Below are 16,329 nucleotides of genomic sequence, written 5' to 3'. Positions count from 1 at the left end.
ATAATAATAATAATAATAATAATAATAATAATATAATAATAATAATAATAATAATAATAATAATAATAAATAATAATAATAATAATAATAATAATAATAATAATAATATAATAATAATAATAATAATAATAATAATAATAATTAATAATAATAATATATAATAATAATAATAATAATAAATAATAATAATAATAATAAATAATAATAATAATAATAATAATAATAATAATAATAATATAATAATAATAATAATAATAATATAATAATATATAATAATAATAATAATAATAATAATAATAATAATAATAATAATAATAATAATAATAATAATAATAATAATAATAATAAAATAATAATAATAATAATAATAATAATAATAATAATAATAATAATAATAATAATATAATAATAATAATAATAATATATAATAATAATAATAATAATAATAATAATAATAATAATAAATAATAATAATAATAATAATAATAATAATAATAATAATAATAATAATATAATATAATAATAATAAAAATAATAATATTATAATAATATAATAATAATAATTATAATAATATTATTAATTATTATTAATTATTATTATTATTATTATTATTATTATTATTATTATTATTATTATTATTATTATTATAAATTATTATTATTATTATTATTATTATTATTATTATTATTATTAATTATTATTATTATTATTATTATTATTATTATTATTATTATTATTATTATTATTATTATTATTATTATTATTATTATTATTATTATTATTATATTATTATTATTATTATTAATTATTTATTATTATTATATTATTATTATTATTATATTATTATTATTATTATTATTATTATTATATTATTATTTTATTATTTTATTTTATTATTAATTATTATTATTATTATTATTATTATTATTATTATTATTTTATTATATTATTATTATATTAATGATGATGTTATTGTTGTTGTTGCTGTTGTTGTTCTTGTTGTTTTTGTTGTGTTGTTGTTGTTAGTTTTATATTGTTGTTGAAAAAATATATAAATATCAACATTTATATAGAATATTTCAGTGTGTTCGCCATGCTCAGTGCACATACTCATTTATTCTCCCAACAGGCTTTTTGAACAAATTTCACTCTCACGATATCGATCGCTGCCAATAACTAGGGTAGTCATTTACAATGTTCTGTGGCTTTTTTTCTTTTATTAATGGAGCTTTTATAAAGCACAATATCCACTAAACGTGCTCAAAGCGCTTTACAAGGGGTCCCTGGCCAACAGCAACACGTAACATATAAGACAGGACAACACGCCTGTTAGGCGATATTACTTTTTTGGGGGTTTTTTTGGACAGAGACAACGCTGTTGACGGCCAGGTATTCGTTCTGTGGCTTGAAATTAGTAGGCAGGTTGTTCCACAAACGGAACTTAATTATTGTGAAAAATGAGTAAAAACATGATTGTCAGAATCAAAAGGAGGAGTATTGAAAAACTGAAAAAGTGATACCCGGACTAGCTAGTTTGTGCGGCTATGTGGTCTAGTGGTATGACACTCGCTTTCGGATCGGAAGGTCCTGGGTTCGGTATGACACTCGCTTTCGGATCGGAAGGTCCTGGGTTCGAGCCTCGCTCGGCGCATAGTTGAGTCCTTGAAAAAGACTCTTTACTCACATTCTCTCATCGTACTCAGGTGCAAAATGAGTAACTGGCCGTTAACAGCGTTGTCTTTGTCCTAAAAATTGTAATATCGCCTAACAGGCGTCATGTCTTGTCCTACATGTTAAATGTTGCTGTTGACCAGGAACCCCTTGTAAAGCGCATTGAGCACGTTAAGTGGATATTGCGCTATATAAAAGCTCACTTAGTTTGTATTTTGATTAAAAATAATTTCATTTGGTACTGATCTACTGGTATATCTCTAAGGCCGTAGTAGGTACGTAAAGTGCCTTACCCAAGGAAATAAACGCTGAAGTCAGAGTTTTACGTAATGTTTGTCACCCATCCGATAAAAAACCTATGCTTACATCTCTCAACTGTTATCATAAGAAAGTCCGCCGAGACATCAAGGCCATTCTTCCCCTCCTCCTCCTCCTCCTCCTCCTCCTCCTCCTCCTCCTCCTCCTCCTCCTCCTCTCCTCCTCCTCCTCCTCCCTCTTCCTCCTCCTCCTCCTTCTTCTTCTTCTTCTTCTTCTTCTTCTTCTTCTTCTTCTTCTTCTTCTTCTTCTTCTTCTTCTTCTTCTTCTTCTTCTTCTTCTTCTTTTTATGATAAAAGTTGGGTTGATATGTTTTTTAAAAGAGGGGGGGGGGGGGGGGGAAGGATACAGTTATAATACAGCAGCGATTCCCGTAATGCCAAAGCATGCGGTATTCCGCAATAATCAAAATGTCAAATAATTATAAGTCAGCCTGAACGAGGTAAAATTAACGCATTGATCATTTCGCCATAATTAATTACAGTAATAGCACCTGACGTGTTTTCATTATGATGGCATATTTCTCCTATACTCAGGCGTCCTTTTGTTTATGTGATCTTTCAAATTGCTATGTGGCCTTATTGTTGCAGTGGGATTAATTTCAAACCCATGCAAAATATAATCAATTACAACATTGGCTAATGCATTGTTATCTTTGTCCGAAAAAAAAAGTTACTGGTGATTGACAAGCTGCACATCTTGTTCTGTTTGATCGATGTTGTAAAGTTTTCCATCAACAGCAGATTTAAAACATAACATATGCACACACACACATCACATACACATACACACACACACACACACACACACACACACATTGAAAGGTATAGTGTGGAGCTTTGTGGTCGTAGTATGATACTTTTCCGGACAGGTAGGTACTTGGTTCGAGACCGGAAAAAACAGGCCCTGGTAAAGGCTCCTTACTAACATTCTCTCTCCGCACTCACGTGTATAATGAGTGACTGGCCGGTAACAGTGTTGTTTCGATCGTATTAAAATTGTAATATTGACTTACGGGTGTGATTCAAGTTCAACATGTTAAGTTCTACTGCTGGCTAGGGACCCTATGTAAATCGTCTTGAGCACATTTTGTAGATATTGCCGTATATAAAAGCTCTTTTTTTTTTCTCTCTTCTGCCCTTACAATTATTATGAATTGACACAATAAGAACAAATATTATTAGATAATTAATTAGAATTTCCTGGTCACTATACTTTGTGCTTGTATTTAATTTATCCTTCAGAACCATAAAGCCAATGGAGCTAGAATATCTCCCGGTTTCGGATGGTGATAATTTCTTGCTACCCTTTAGATAGAACACTAGTTTATAGCTAAGTAGTTTCGGCTAGATTAAACAGAATTTAGCACTGGTGGGTGATCAGAAACCGGATGCGACTGCATCCGTAACAACATGTGTATAGCAACTCGGCATTTTCTTATGTAACAAACGCTTTACAACTGTGCTACTGGCACCCCTGTCTCTCACATCAAGTCAGATTCAACATGAAATATTATGGTTACATTTTCTCCTCCGCCAACCACACATACTATCTGGCAACTCCACTGTGCTACAAAACAAAATGGTGGTCGTCATAATAAGTGTAAACACCCCGTAGTTCCTGTTTGAGTTCGAGGAATGGTAGAATTGTCCTAGGATTATTGCTTTTTTACTCAGAGATCTTATTTTGAATGGAAATTCTTCTGCTATAATGTAAGTAACACTGTAATAGTATTCCATTTCTTTAAAGTGTCTATGTGACTATGTGTGTGTAGTGAAGAATGTAGAGAGTGAAGAGATTAGAATTAGTAGTCAACTATTAGTAGAATAGAATAGAGTTACACTGACAGTGGTGACAGCACTGACACTGACAGTAGACTAGAGTAGAGTGACCAGTCAGTCTCATCGATTCATTTTCACAGACACAAGTCCACTCACTGGACTATACTATCTTACTATCCACCAATAGTCAGTCTTTCCGTCGTGTAGCCTTTGTGTCAATTATCGAAAAATGTGGTGTTACAAAGTTACAATTTACAAGGAAGGGGGATAGATCAAATACTTTGTAACTGTGTGACGTGTGTATATAAGTCTAGTAGTAGTAGAAAAAGTGTATTATGAATGAATTGTGTGTGAGTGTGTGTGTGTGTTTTTGTCTGTTTTTTTTTGTTCATGACTGAAATGTGAATTTGATGAAGTTGGTGGTGATGAATATTGGCCTCCCCGTTCAATAACATTCAGTCCAATTATAAAATTTCAGTTTTGGATTATAATAAGTAGACAAATCACTAGATATTCTTTTCCTCAATCTGAATTAATTTTGTTTTTATGAATAAAGTCTTCCTTCAATCATTGTCATTATCATTGAAGTAGTAAGTATTAGTAGTAATATATTCTGACGCTTAGTTAGTTGGTTTGCCTGCCTGATGATAGTAGTAGTGGTATCATCATCCGACTCTCATTCCCATCATCAAATTCAAATTATTACCCAAATTTTTCGAAGTCTAAAAAAAAATATAGGAAATTTTCAAATTTAGTTAAAAATCATACACTACACCTAGTTAGCTGTTTCACTTTCTGGCCAAAGCTCAAAGCTATCAAACGCTTCACAAACACAATTGGAATTGGCATTACGGGCGTTAAACATAAGATATAGATAGTATGCACTTGGCTCACAACATTGTCATCCAGATGTAATACGGACCAACACACAAAACTCTGTGTAACCATGAACGTTTATAGTCTGGTTAATACAATTTAGTGAGAATTACTCATAAACAATAAACGTGGATGGCAAAAAACAATAACAAAGACCTGAGTGGCGTCAACTTCATTCTATTTATATATATTATACACACCACATTCAAAGCCAACTCCACTGCCAAGCCAACACTTAATGTGAACCACAGGGATAACCATTAAAATATCTATATCTCAAAACAATAACGTAACTTGTCCATACTGGCCAAGAAATGGCTCTATTAGTTCTTTATTCTAATTATATCATGTAAATTGCCAGCTCACCTTTTCATTTGAATATTTTTGAAATTGAAAGAGGAAAAAAAAACCCCCATTAAAATCTTAGAATTGAAGAAAAGTACTTTTATTATTGACCTGATCACCAAGGCAACATCAGGGTGAAAATCATTGGCTTCGAGATTTTTTTTGTTGTGCTTTTGACTTTGTCAGTCTTCAGATCATGCCACACAGTGACCAATGTGCGATCTTGAGATTTTATACAGCGCAAAATATCCACTAAATGTTCTCAAAGCACTTTACAAGGGGTTCCTAACTGACAGCAACACTTAACATGAAGGACGACACATGACGCCTGTTACAATTTTTTGGACAGAGACAACACTTTTAATGTCCAGGTTCTCATTTTACACCTAAGTATGATGAGAGAAAATGAGTAAAAAGCCTTTTCCAAGGACTCAACTATGCACTGAATTGAGTGGAACTTGAACCCAGGACCTTCTGATCTGAAGGCAAGTGTCATACCATTAGACCACATAGCTGCACATTCTAAAATATGTCATGGTCACAGTGTAAAATATTATATGAAGCAGGAGTGAGCTGACAAAACTGGGTGACATGAGAATGACAAGGAGTAAAGTACACTTTAAACTGAATAAGAAGAAGAGTGAAATAATTATCACTAATCATCAACCTTTATTTTTTCTGACTTGAGAGTTGGCCTTTAATTGTAATCAGTAATTTAAAAGATTTTAATTATTTGAAGACTCAAAAACTACTTTATTTTCTTTCTACTGTTACTGTTACTTTTCTTAGACAATGGACAGTAGCATTCTTTCTCAATCTTTTCCATCATCATTAAGATAATAGATAAGTCAAATTCCAACAAGGAAAGACCAGCAGCAGTGCAGTGCTGCAAAGTGAGCTAGTGTGAAGTGACTTGCTCAAGGCCACACAGCATGGTGAGGAGTCGAACATGTTACATTTGGGTATGAAGCAAAAACCGCTTTGCCAAGCTGCTCCCTGACATGCCATCAGATAGCATGAACTCCATTACTTCCGATGCGCGCAGACATGCATTTTTATTGCCCTTGGTTGTAAACAGGTATGGGGCACACGTTTGCTATGACATGTGATTACGTCAATGTGGGATGACCATGGCAATTTGTGGCCATTTGAAACTGATGTGTGAAAGTAATTATCCACATACTCATTTGAAAGACCAAACCATGATTTTCAATAGGAATTAGTATTGTGCATTAGACGATGGTATTGTGGCCTCATTTAAATGTTTTTCTGACATAGGAAGTTATCCCCTACTATTAGTGTTGAGATATAGTTATATACCATTTGAATTGAGCATGGACAAAAGGTTTTTTAAAAGAAAAAAAAAGATGTACTCTAAGAAAAACAACAAAACAAACAAACCACAAAAACTTTCATTGTTTTTTTTTGGTACTTATCAGAAATATTACTTTGTCGACAATTTTTGATTTACATGATTAGTATTATTGTCCTCAATAACGAATTTAGTTCAAATAATTAGCTGCTTTAATGATAACAAGATTTTACTATGGTATAGCATAGCTCTTGATAATTTTGATCTTGTCTAATCTGTTTGAGGTGCGAGGAATATCTATCTTATAATCATGACCAAAAAAAAAAAAAAAGACATTGACATAGATTGTATCTCATGTCGCACAAAGCAAAGCAATTGGCAAAAAAAATTTCTTTTAAAAAAGCTATCAAAAAAATTCCCCAAAAAACAAACATTAACGTTATATCATACAATTTACCAATCTTGTCACTTTATAGAAACAAATGAATACTGAAAAACAACAGCTGAAACGTTTTATAAAACAAAACATGATACTTCAAATCACATTTGTACAATATAGAACAAAGTTCTTTACCAGGTTAGTTTATGTATCTTTTAATTGTGTATTGCAAATCTCTGCCTCATGGTAATCTAGCTGTTCTAAAAACAAACGAATTCTGTCTCACATTTAAATCACATCCCTCAATAACACGTCTTGGGAAAATGGAAAGAAATGTTCTGAGTTTTACTTTGATTGTGTAATAAATATCTTTTTTTCTTATTTAAGGCCAAATCTATGACTTAATCCTTTAAATGGCGCTCAAATAGCATGCTACTATAATAAATTTTTTTGTGTTCCTTTTTTTACAAATTGTTTAAGGTAATGGAAACATCTAGAATATCTATTTGGCAATACGAAGTCAAAACTAACATTTATAGACTGCTGGTGATATTAAAGATTTCACAATTAATTAAAATTGTACAAATTAAATTTCTTTGAGTGATTTTAAAAATCATATCTAAATCTCAGAGAAAATAACTTGCGTCTACAATGATTTTAAACTGGTTCAAAGCACACATGCATTTTGATGTTAATACAGAGATATTCCATGTTTTCATTATGTCTAATTTTAGTCTGAAATCTTGTAATATTAAAACTCCGGGTATGTAATGAGCTTTAGATAGATCATGGGAAAGAATTAATATCTGTCCTAGTAATCTCACAAAGCAGTTGTTTGTGCCTGTATCATGGAATGAATAAGGCTTATCCAAAATTATCTTAAATACTTAATTGAGCATCTTTTCTGTATTCAATAATATTTTATTGTGTATATAAGCAAATTTTTTTTTTTTTTTTTGTTGTTGGTTTGTTCTCATCATGCGATTAGCTTTAGTTATACATAATTAATGTCGCAGTCTCAATAAGAGGTCAAAAACGGCACTTAGATCCCTCTCAAAATCTATACCAGGCAATGATATAAATGTAGACGAAGACATGAACTCTGCCGTGGTGTGGAACAGTTTGCCAGATCACATAAGAGAAATGTCCTGTTTTATCCAATTTAAAAACATTATGTCTTTGTGAGCCGGTTAAAAAATGTAAATGGCTTGGTTGCACTTTTTCTTAACCCAGAGCTTTTTTAAAAGTGGGTCTTTAGATTTTAATTTCCATATTTTAAATTAAGAAAATTGATCTTTCTTAATTTTAGTGTCTAAAGGGAGTAAAAAATCAGATACTGTGAGAGTGCGTCGTTAAATGTAATGGAGAGCTTGTTTACTAATGTTGATATATTGCTATATTTACCTACATCTGTGTATAATAATTTGAATGTCAGAGAAAGATCATAAAGATCTAATATGAGTATTTATCTATTTATTCTTATTACTTATTTGCCATTACTCTGATGTGCTCTGAGAGTCAAATGCAAAATATTTCCGACAATAAAGACATTTTGAAATTAATTAAATCTTATAGATTCTAATGTTTTTGATAACTTTTCAATTACATTCCCCACTGGTGATAATTGAAAAATATTTACAAGATTTCAATATTTTCAATTACAATCCGACAAATTTCTTTTGTTTTGTTGCATTTAATAATTGAAATAGACAAACACGTTAAACTACAAATGTAGACCCTTTCAAGATTGCAACTGATAAAGTTGATTTTTTTTGGAAGTAATGGTGGGCGTTTCAGAAATCCTATGAATGACTTTGCCTTCTTGCATTTTGTCTGTCATTAATGATACATATAAAAGTGTTTTGCGTGTTTATTTTTTTATTATTTTAAAAGAATATTGACATATCTCATGTAATTAGATTTTATTCATATTATTATTATTATTATTATTATTATTATTATTATTATTATTATTATTATTATTATTATTATTATTATTATTATTATTATTATATTATTAATTATTATTATTATTATTATATTATTATTATTATTATTATTATTATTATTATTATTATTATTATTATTATTATTATTATAATTATTATAATAATATAATTATATAATAATAATTAATAATATATTATATATTATTATTATTATTATTATTATTGTTATTAATTTTATTATTATTATTATTATTATTATTATTATTATTATTATTATTATTATTGTTATTAAATTTATTATTATTATTATTATTATTGTTATTAATTTTATATTATTATTATTATTATTATTATTATTATTATTATTATTATTAATTATATATTATTAATATTATTATTATTATTATTATTATATGGAATTAGATGCCCAAAAGGATAAGAGAAGCAAAATCTATTGATAGTTTTAAATCTTTGTTAAAGCACTACCTTTATACCATTACATTTTCATGATGTTGATATGATATTACATACACTGCTGCTATTGATATTGTGATATACGTTTTATACATTATGTAAATTTTGTATATTTATTTGTAACGCGCATTGAACGTCGCACAGCGATGAAAATGCGTGATATAAATGCCATATATAATAATAATAATAATAATACTAATAATAATAATAATAATAATAATAATAATAATAATAATAATAATAAATAGTAATATCATCATCATCATCATCATCATCATCATCATCATCATCATCATCATCATCATCATCATCATCATCATCATCATCATCATAGCAATACGAATAAATAATAATATAAATAGTAATAATAATAGTAATAATAATAATAATAATAATAATAATAATAATAATAATAATAGTAGTAGTAATAATAATAATAATAATAATAACTCTTTGAGATAAGAATTTAAACAAAAGAAGCAAGAGAGATAAAGAAATAAATGTCTTTAGTGATGAGTCAGTGAATTTGGTAATCTTTATACGAGAAGCCGAATTGGGGCAACGTTGTGAAATAGAGGAATTTTGTTTTACGCAATGCCGGACTTACTTCCTCTTTTCCCGGTCCGTCAATATTCTCTCCCATTTTAACAATAATCTTCACTTCTTTTTTTTTCTTAATGGTGTGATTCATAATTCCGGGTGGAGTAGCTACTAGATAGTTGGCGACATAATATTTCTGTTGACTTGCCTGGCGGTTAACGTGTTGGGAATAATAGGAGTGGGAGGTTAACCGATCGTTTGTTGTAAGGTTTGTTATGCTATTGCTAATAGATTCATTTAAATAGGTGTATATTAACACAACTGTTCGAATAAGTTTTGATTGAAAAAAAAATGTCACAATTAAATTAATGAATAACAAACAATTTTTAAAAACCCCATCCCCCTCCCGAAAAACAAAACAAAAGCAAACACGAAACAATACAAAAAAAAAAAAAAAAAAAAACTAAGCTGAAAGAATAGAAAGAACGGGAAAAAGAGAGGGGACAAACACACGCGCGCGCGCGCACGCACACACACACACACACACACACACACACTCAAAACAAAACAAAAATACCCAAACAAATAAACATAACAAAATACAAAACAATATAAAATACGTAGGATAAGTACTTTATGATATATGTTAATAATACAAAAGACAATCATAAGAGTAGATAGCAGAACAGATGTATATAAATGTGCTTATTGATATTATGGACGTTTTATAATACAATTTCGTGATCTGACATGGGTTAAAAAGATTCAGCATTGGACGGTTATGAATGGATGGCTTAGGTGTCTCTACTCATCTTCTTTTTCCTTGACGTTGGAATTGATATTGACTTTTTACCATCCCATTTTCTTCCTTTTTTACTGACACTGATATAACCTAAATGCGTTGCAAGAGCCGTAAAACCCTTAAAAACAAAACAAACATAATTGATATTGTGTTTATGGGTCCATATCATTTTTCTTGCTTTTTATTTTTTTTTCTTCTTAAAAAAAAATAGATAAAGATTATTCCGACACTGCCTAAACATACTATTAAAGACAAAAACTTAAAGCAAGCCAAAATCTGAATCGACTTCCATTCTGTCGTGTTATTGAAGAACACAGTATGTGTTATTTGGTTAACATTGAATATACTGCGTTTCCAAAAACAACGACAGCATTCCTATTAGATCAGCCATGAAATACTTTACCCTAGTTCTTTCAGTTTTTATTTCAATAGTTTATTATTTATTTACATTTCTTTTTTCCTATTATGAATTCGATTTTACATTAATATTGTGTAATACGCCCGACTGCTTTAAACAATCTTCTCTGGTGTCTTTATGCACAAGTGCATTCGTGAAAGCATTGCGTTGTGTCATCCCAACATGGAGCTTTCTATTTGCTGAATCTGATATAATAAGATATTTTTTTGTTTGTTTTTGGGGCTTTCATGGTCCTAAAAATGATGCCACTTGAACAGCTGTGTGAAAGGATATAATATTATAGGTGTAGGAGGTAAGCTGAACTTACAAACTCTCAATAAAATGTAATACAAGTAATACAAGGGAACTATTTTATCGAGAGATCTGAGATAGACCACAAGAGCAATCTAAAGAGGCATACAAATCACAATATCAACCTCACTGCCTGAGATTGATTTTCTTTACTCATTTACTGAAGTTTGTTACCGTTACCATACCTTTGATATAGCTGACAGTAAATTATTGAAGGGGAAAAAAATAATACCCACCACATTTCGTAGATCCCCATCCATAGTCAAAAGAAAATGTACAAGCATCCTCTTTTCCTTTACTTGTTTTTCTATCTATCTACCTACCTACCTATCTCCCCTCTCTCTCTCTCTCTCTCTCTCTCTCTCTCTCTCTCTCTCTCTCTCCCTCTCTCTCTCTCTCTCTCTCTCCCTCCCTTCTATTTTTTCTCTCTCTTCTCCAATCTTCACGATCTTCCTTTCATTATTTGTACATATTTACCTTCTTTTAAATCATGCAACACATGGTTCATTCAAACACGATTTATATAATTCAAAATACGGATCAAGATGATGTGAGAGCGCCGGTGGTGTTGGTCCAATATGAGATAGTTATTATTTTGTTATTCTCGTCTTTCATATTTGACTGACCATTCAAACCCTATGAATTAAAAAAAACAACATTTTTTTAATCTCAAAATATTGAGACGCGCTTGTCCAAATAATTTCAAAATATGGCGACTTGGCATTATACCGTTATGCAACGATCGATATCTCACACCCCAATAATTTAATAATCGTTTATGGCTACTCGGTTATCGCAATAGTCGTTGTACGTAATATCACTTTGGTATGCTTGAGCGCATCCATCGTCGTTATAGATAGAATGCGCTTGGCCAAGGAGTTCACAACATTGCCATCCGGAAGTATAACGGACAAACACACAAACTCTGTGTAACCATGAACTTTTATAGTCTGGTTAATACAGTTTAGTGAGAACAACTCACAAACGCGGATGGCAAAAACAATAACAAAGGCCTGATTGACGTCATCTGCATACTATCTATAGCCTGATACTGACCAAAAAATGACGTCAAAAGGCCAGTCTTTTGCCACAAAAGAAAACAAATCGTGAGTTGTAGTCATTGGTTTAACCAATGAAATAACGTGTTTCCGTGAGCTCTACTAACGACAACTCACTAGACGCTACACAAACCTAAAAAAAATGACGTCAAACTGCGATCCTCGAGGGTTCTAGTGTCAGGCTATAGATAGTTCGAAGATGACGTCACTCAGGCCTTTGTTATTGTTTTTGCCATCCGCGTTTGTGAGTTGTTCTCACTAAACTGTATTAACCAGACTATAAAAGTTCATGGTTACACAGAGTTTGTGTGTTGGTCCGTTATACTTCCGGATGGCAATGTTGTGAACTCCTTGGCCAAGCGCATTCTATCTATATTATGTTAACGATGGCTTCGGCTTGAGTTGCGCACAGACGTAATGGTAACTTGACTATAGATAGTATGCAGATGACGTCACTCAGGCCTTTGTTATTGTTTTTGCCATCCGCGTTTGTGAGTTGTTCTCACTAAACTGTATTAACCAGACTATAACAGTTCATGGTTACACAGAGTTTGTGTGTTGGTCAGTTATACTTCCGGATGGCAATGTTGTGAACTCCTTGGCCAAGCGCATTCTATCTATATCACTGTACTTGACGGTATCAAATATTATATTAAGACCAAATTTTCACATTTTATTACATTACGACACTTCATTTCTTCTTTGTTATTCTGTATTTTTCTTTAGTTTTTCAGTTTTCGAGGAATAAATCTGTTCGACTGAACACAACATTTTGGGTCGAATGCGTTTTACATCTTGTTTTATTCCTAAAATACAAACTGTGTCCTATCCTTAAAGTTAAAGGCAGAACGTGGGAGGATTTGTCAAGGGAAAAATATTCTGTAGGCGATCAACTGCAGGTGATTTTCATTATGTCGAACCAATGAAAACAATTATGGTATCAACATTCTCCTTGGTAATTAAAAAGAAAAAAAAAACAAAATTGAACCAAAAAAAAAAAAATAATTAAAAAAAAAAAAAAAAAATAGGACAAAGTATCGTGGTTGACCATATTACGAAACGACACTAGGCGTTTCCCATACTTTCCAATTTCCACGTATCCGGATATTATAGCTTGTAGGAATGGATTGGCCGCAGCAAATCATGTCAAGCGAATGGTCTCATTATGCTTTATATATACACTCCTTAATGATACTTATAGGAGTTGGGTCGGATAGATAGGTACATACATACATACAGAGAGAGAGAGAGAGAGAGAGAGAGAGAGAGAGAGAGAGAGAGAGAGAGAGAGAGAGAGAGAGAGAGAGAGATTGAGAGAGAGGGAGAGAGAGAGAGAGAGAGAAACAAAGAGAGACAGAGAGAGAGAGAGAGAGAGAGAGAGAGAGAGAGAGAGAGAGAGAGAGAGAGAGAGAGAGAGAGAGAGAGAGAGAGAGTCCATAGTCAGCTCATAACGATATATTTATAATATTAATAATATTATCAAATTGGATGTCAATGGAATGAGATACTGAACGACACACTGATTTTTACCCTCACTTGAACTTCAAGCTTAAACAAACAACGCAGAGGCCATCATTTTGTTTTCAATGCGATATTCCATGTAAGAAGGTAAACAATAGACACGTTGGCGTAGTTAGGGAGGAATCACACTGTCATATTACACATATCTGAATGTGTTGAGATGATGTCGGTACCCTCAACTACATTATTCAGGCGTGTGGTATGCCGAGATAATGAGTTTTAAGAGAAGACTCAGTGGCCAGATCGATTATATCAGCATACATTAAAATTTGGTATGGATAATAATAATGATAATAGTAATAATTATAATAATAATGTTTATGATAATGATAATATAATAATAATAATAATAATAATAATAATAATAAATAATAATAATAATATAATAATAATAATAATAATAATGATAATAATAATAATAATAATAATAATTATAATAATAATAATGTTTATGATAATGATAATATAATAATAATAATAATAATAATAATAAACAAGAGCTTTGTCTTTGTCTTCGCTCCAAGGACAGTGGCTTCGTCTCCTTGATCACCAGCTTCACTATCACTATCAACACCATTATCATAATCTTCGGCATCATCATCATTATCATCATCATCATCATCATCATCATCATCATCATCATCATCATCATCATCATTTAACATCTAACCATCGCAAATATCACAAGCAGTAAGCAATAGTAAGTGTTTGTAACAGGGATACAAAAAAAACGTTTTTTATTTCGATAAACAATGTGGGTTCGATTTTTTATTATTTTTTTAAATATAAAGAAACATAATCTCAGATAATGAAAATGAAAATCCTTTCCACGTTGATTTGTCGAATCCATGTCCCTTTGTTGATAAAGTAAATGTCTCGTGCCTGATGTATCCATCATCCATTCAACTAACCAACTGCTGTCTATCCAATACATAAAACTTAAACCGTGGCCTTTGTATACCGATGTGATTAAATTATAATAAAATCGATAAAACCCAACGCTATCAGAATTTATGACTTAAACCACAACTATCGTCTAGCAATCCAGCTGAAGTTGCTGTTTGCTTTTGTTGTGGCGACTTTAGCCCGTTTGTCTATAGAGATGCATATTTTAATATACACAACTGCCTTTTATATAGCTACTCGCACTCAGTTAAAATTTTGTCCATAGCCAACCACGGCTTAAAATGGTATACGACTTTTCTTCACAGTGTTGTGTGCTTTGTTAAAAATAATTGTATTGTCATAGGTACAGTATTAAGTTTTCAATTGGCATTTGAAACATTACACGATCATTAATCTACACGCTGCGATCGTGTTTAGCATACAATCATGTATACGATTGTGTCAATATCTATATTTGTTTCTCGTGGTCATTGTTGTTTTTATGTCAATTTACAGCTTATAGATCCGCTGTAGAAATGTCTGGCTACGTGTCTTTTATTTTGTATTCCATCCTTTACTTTTACAATGTTCTGCATTGGAAATGGATTACAAAATTGTCAATATGAAATGAATATTACACGAAGTTTGTGTCTCAGATCAGCAACCCCAGTTGTATTTGGACGATACGAATACAATGACCTTCGCAAGTTGATGCCACTTGTTTTGGAATACTGATTGTTCTACGTACATTGGTGAAATGTAAAATATTAGATGAAATCACAGCAACAATTAAGGATTTAACGCCAATGAGCTAAAATTGTTGCCTTGATATTTTGTTTGGTTTTGCATCAATTGATGGAAAAACAAGATAGTTTTATCAGAAATCGTGCTCGTATTCGCATTTGAATAAATGCCCATCGTTAAGCCCAGGAAATGGACCATCTCGGCTGATCCATCAGTTTGGGAACTGTTCATTAAAAAATTATCTCAGTGAGATTCTCACATTTAAACTCCACTGGCGGAGAGCTCCATCCCGTTGGGAAAATATGTTAGGTTAAAGATAATCAATTTGAGAGACTCCGTATGATTCTAACATGGCCAGATAGTTCGCTGTTGTCACTGTCATGTCTTCAAAAAAATAAAGGACCGACCGCTCTTTCCGCCCTGGTCAGTTCACACCAGACATTGATTTTTGGTGACGTTTCGACGACACTCGAAAACTTCATCTAGTTTTTGTTTCCTCCAATGTCGAACATTGTGTTTGTGTACATGCCCGGACAAGTGAAAGGTTTCATCTGAGAAGGCAATGTTTTTAGTAATTGTCTGTCAAGATTCGAGGTCTGATAAAGCCAAAATGAATTACGATTTATGTCAAAATTACCCTTCCTATACGGATGCCGTCACAACTCAGCTACTAAAGGGCGCACAGTGGTAAACCGTATATCAATCAAAACTTTTTAAAATTCTGCATAGAATAACAAAAAAACAAAAAAACAAAACCGCTTGATGAAAAGTTCTCAAGTTATTCCAAGATGAAATGTGTCAATCATAAAAAAAAAACCACATTGTATATTCAGTCGTTCTCTCGTATACCGTTTTCCATAGCGTTTTATTTTACCCCCTTACACAACGAAACATCTATATATAAGCCAAATAAATGGAAACATATCGTCATATATTTATTTTATTTATTTATTTACCTGTTATCACG

At 31.3% G+C, this 16,329-nt stretch overlaps 1 protein-coding gene across 1 annotated transcript in view; it reads left to right on the top strand.

Moving 5' to 3' along the window:
* The first annotated feature begins 3,558 nt into the window (after positions 1-3,558).
* The window catches only part of LOC144966309 (phospholipid-transporting ATPase ID-like), an 84,829-nt gene continuing 72,058 nt past the window's right edge, over positions 3,559-16,329 (top strand). The window contains exon 1 of the mRNA XM_078902546.1: positions 3,559-3,699. The gene's annotated coding sequence lies outside the window, so the exon portion shown is untranslated. The remainder of the gene's footprint in view (positions 3,700-16,329) is intronic.

Source organism: Berghia stephanieae, chromosome 2 (assembly GCF_034508935.2).
Source record: "Berghia stephanieae isolate SIO BIC M18660-M18661 chromosome 2, UCSD_Bste_1.3, whole genome shotgun sequence".
Classification (NCBI taxonomy): domain Eukaryota; kingdom Metazoa; phylum Mollusca; class Gastropoda; order Nudibranchia; family Aeolidiidae; genus Berghia; species Berghia stephanieae.
This window is presented reverse-complemented; position numbering and strand designations above follow the sequence as displayed.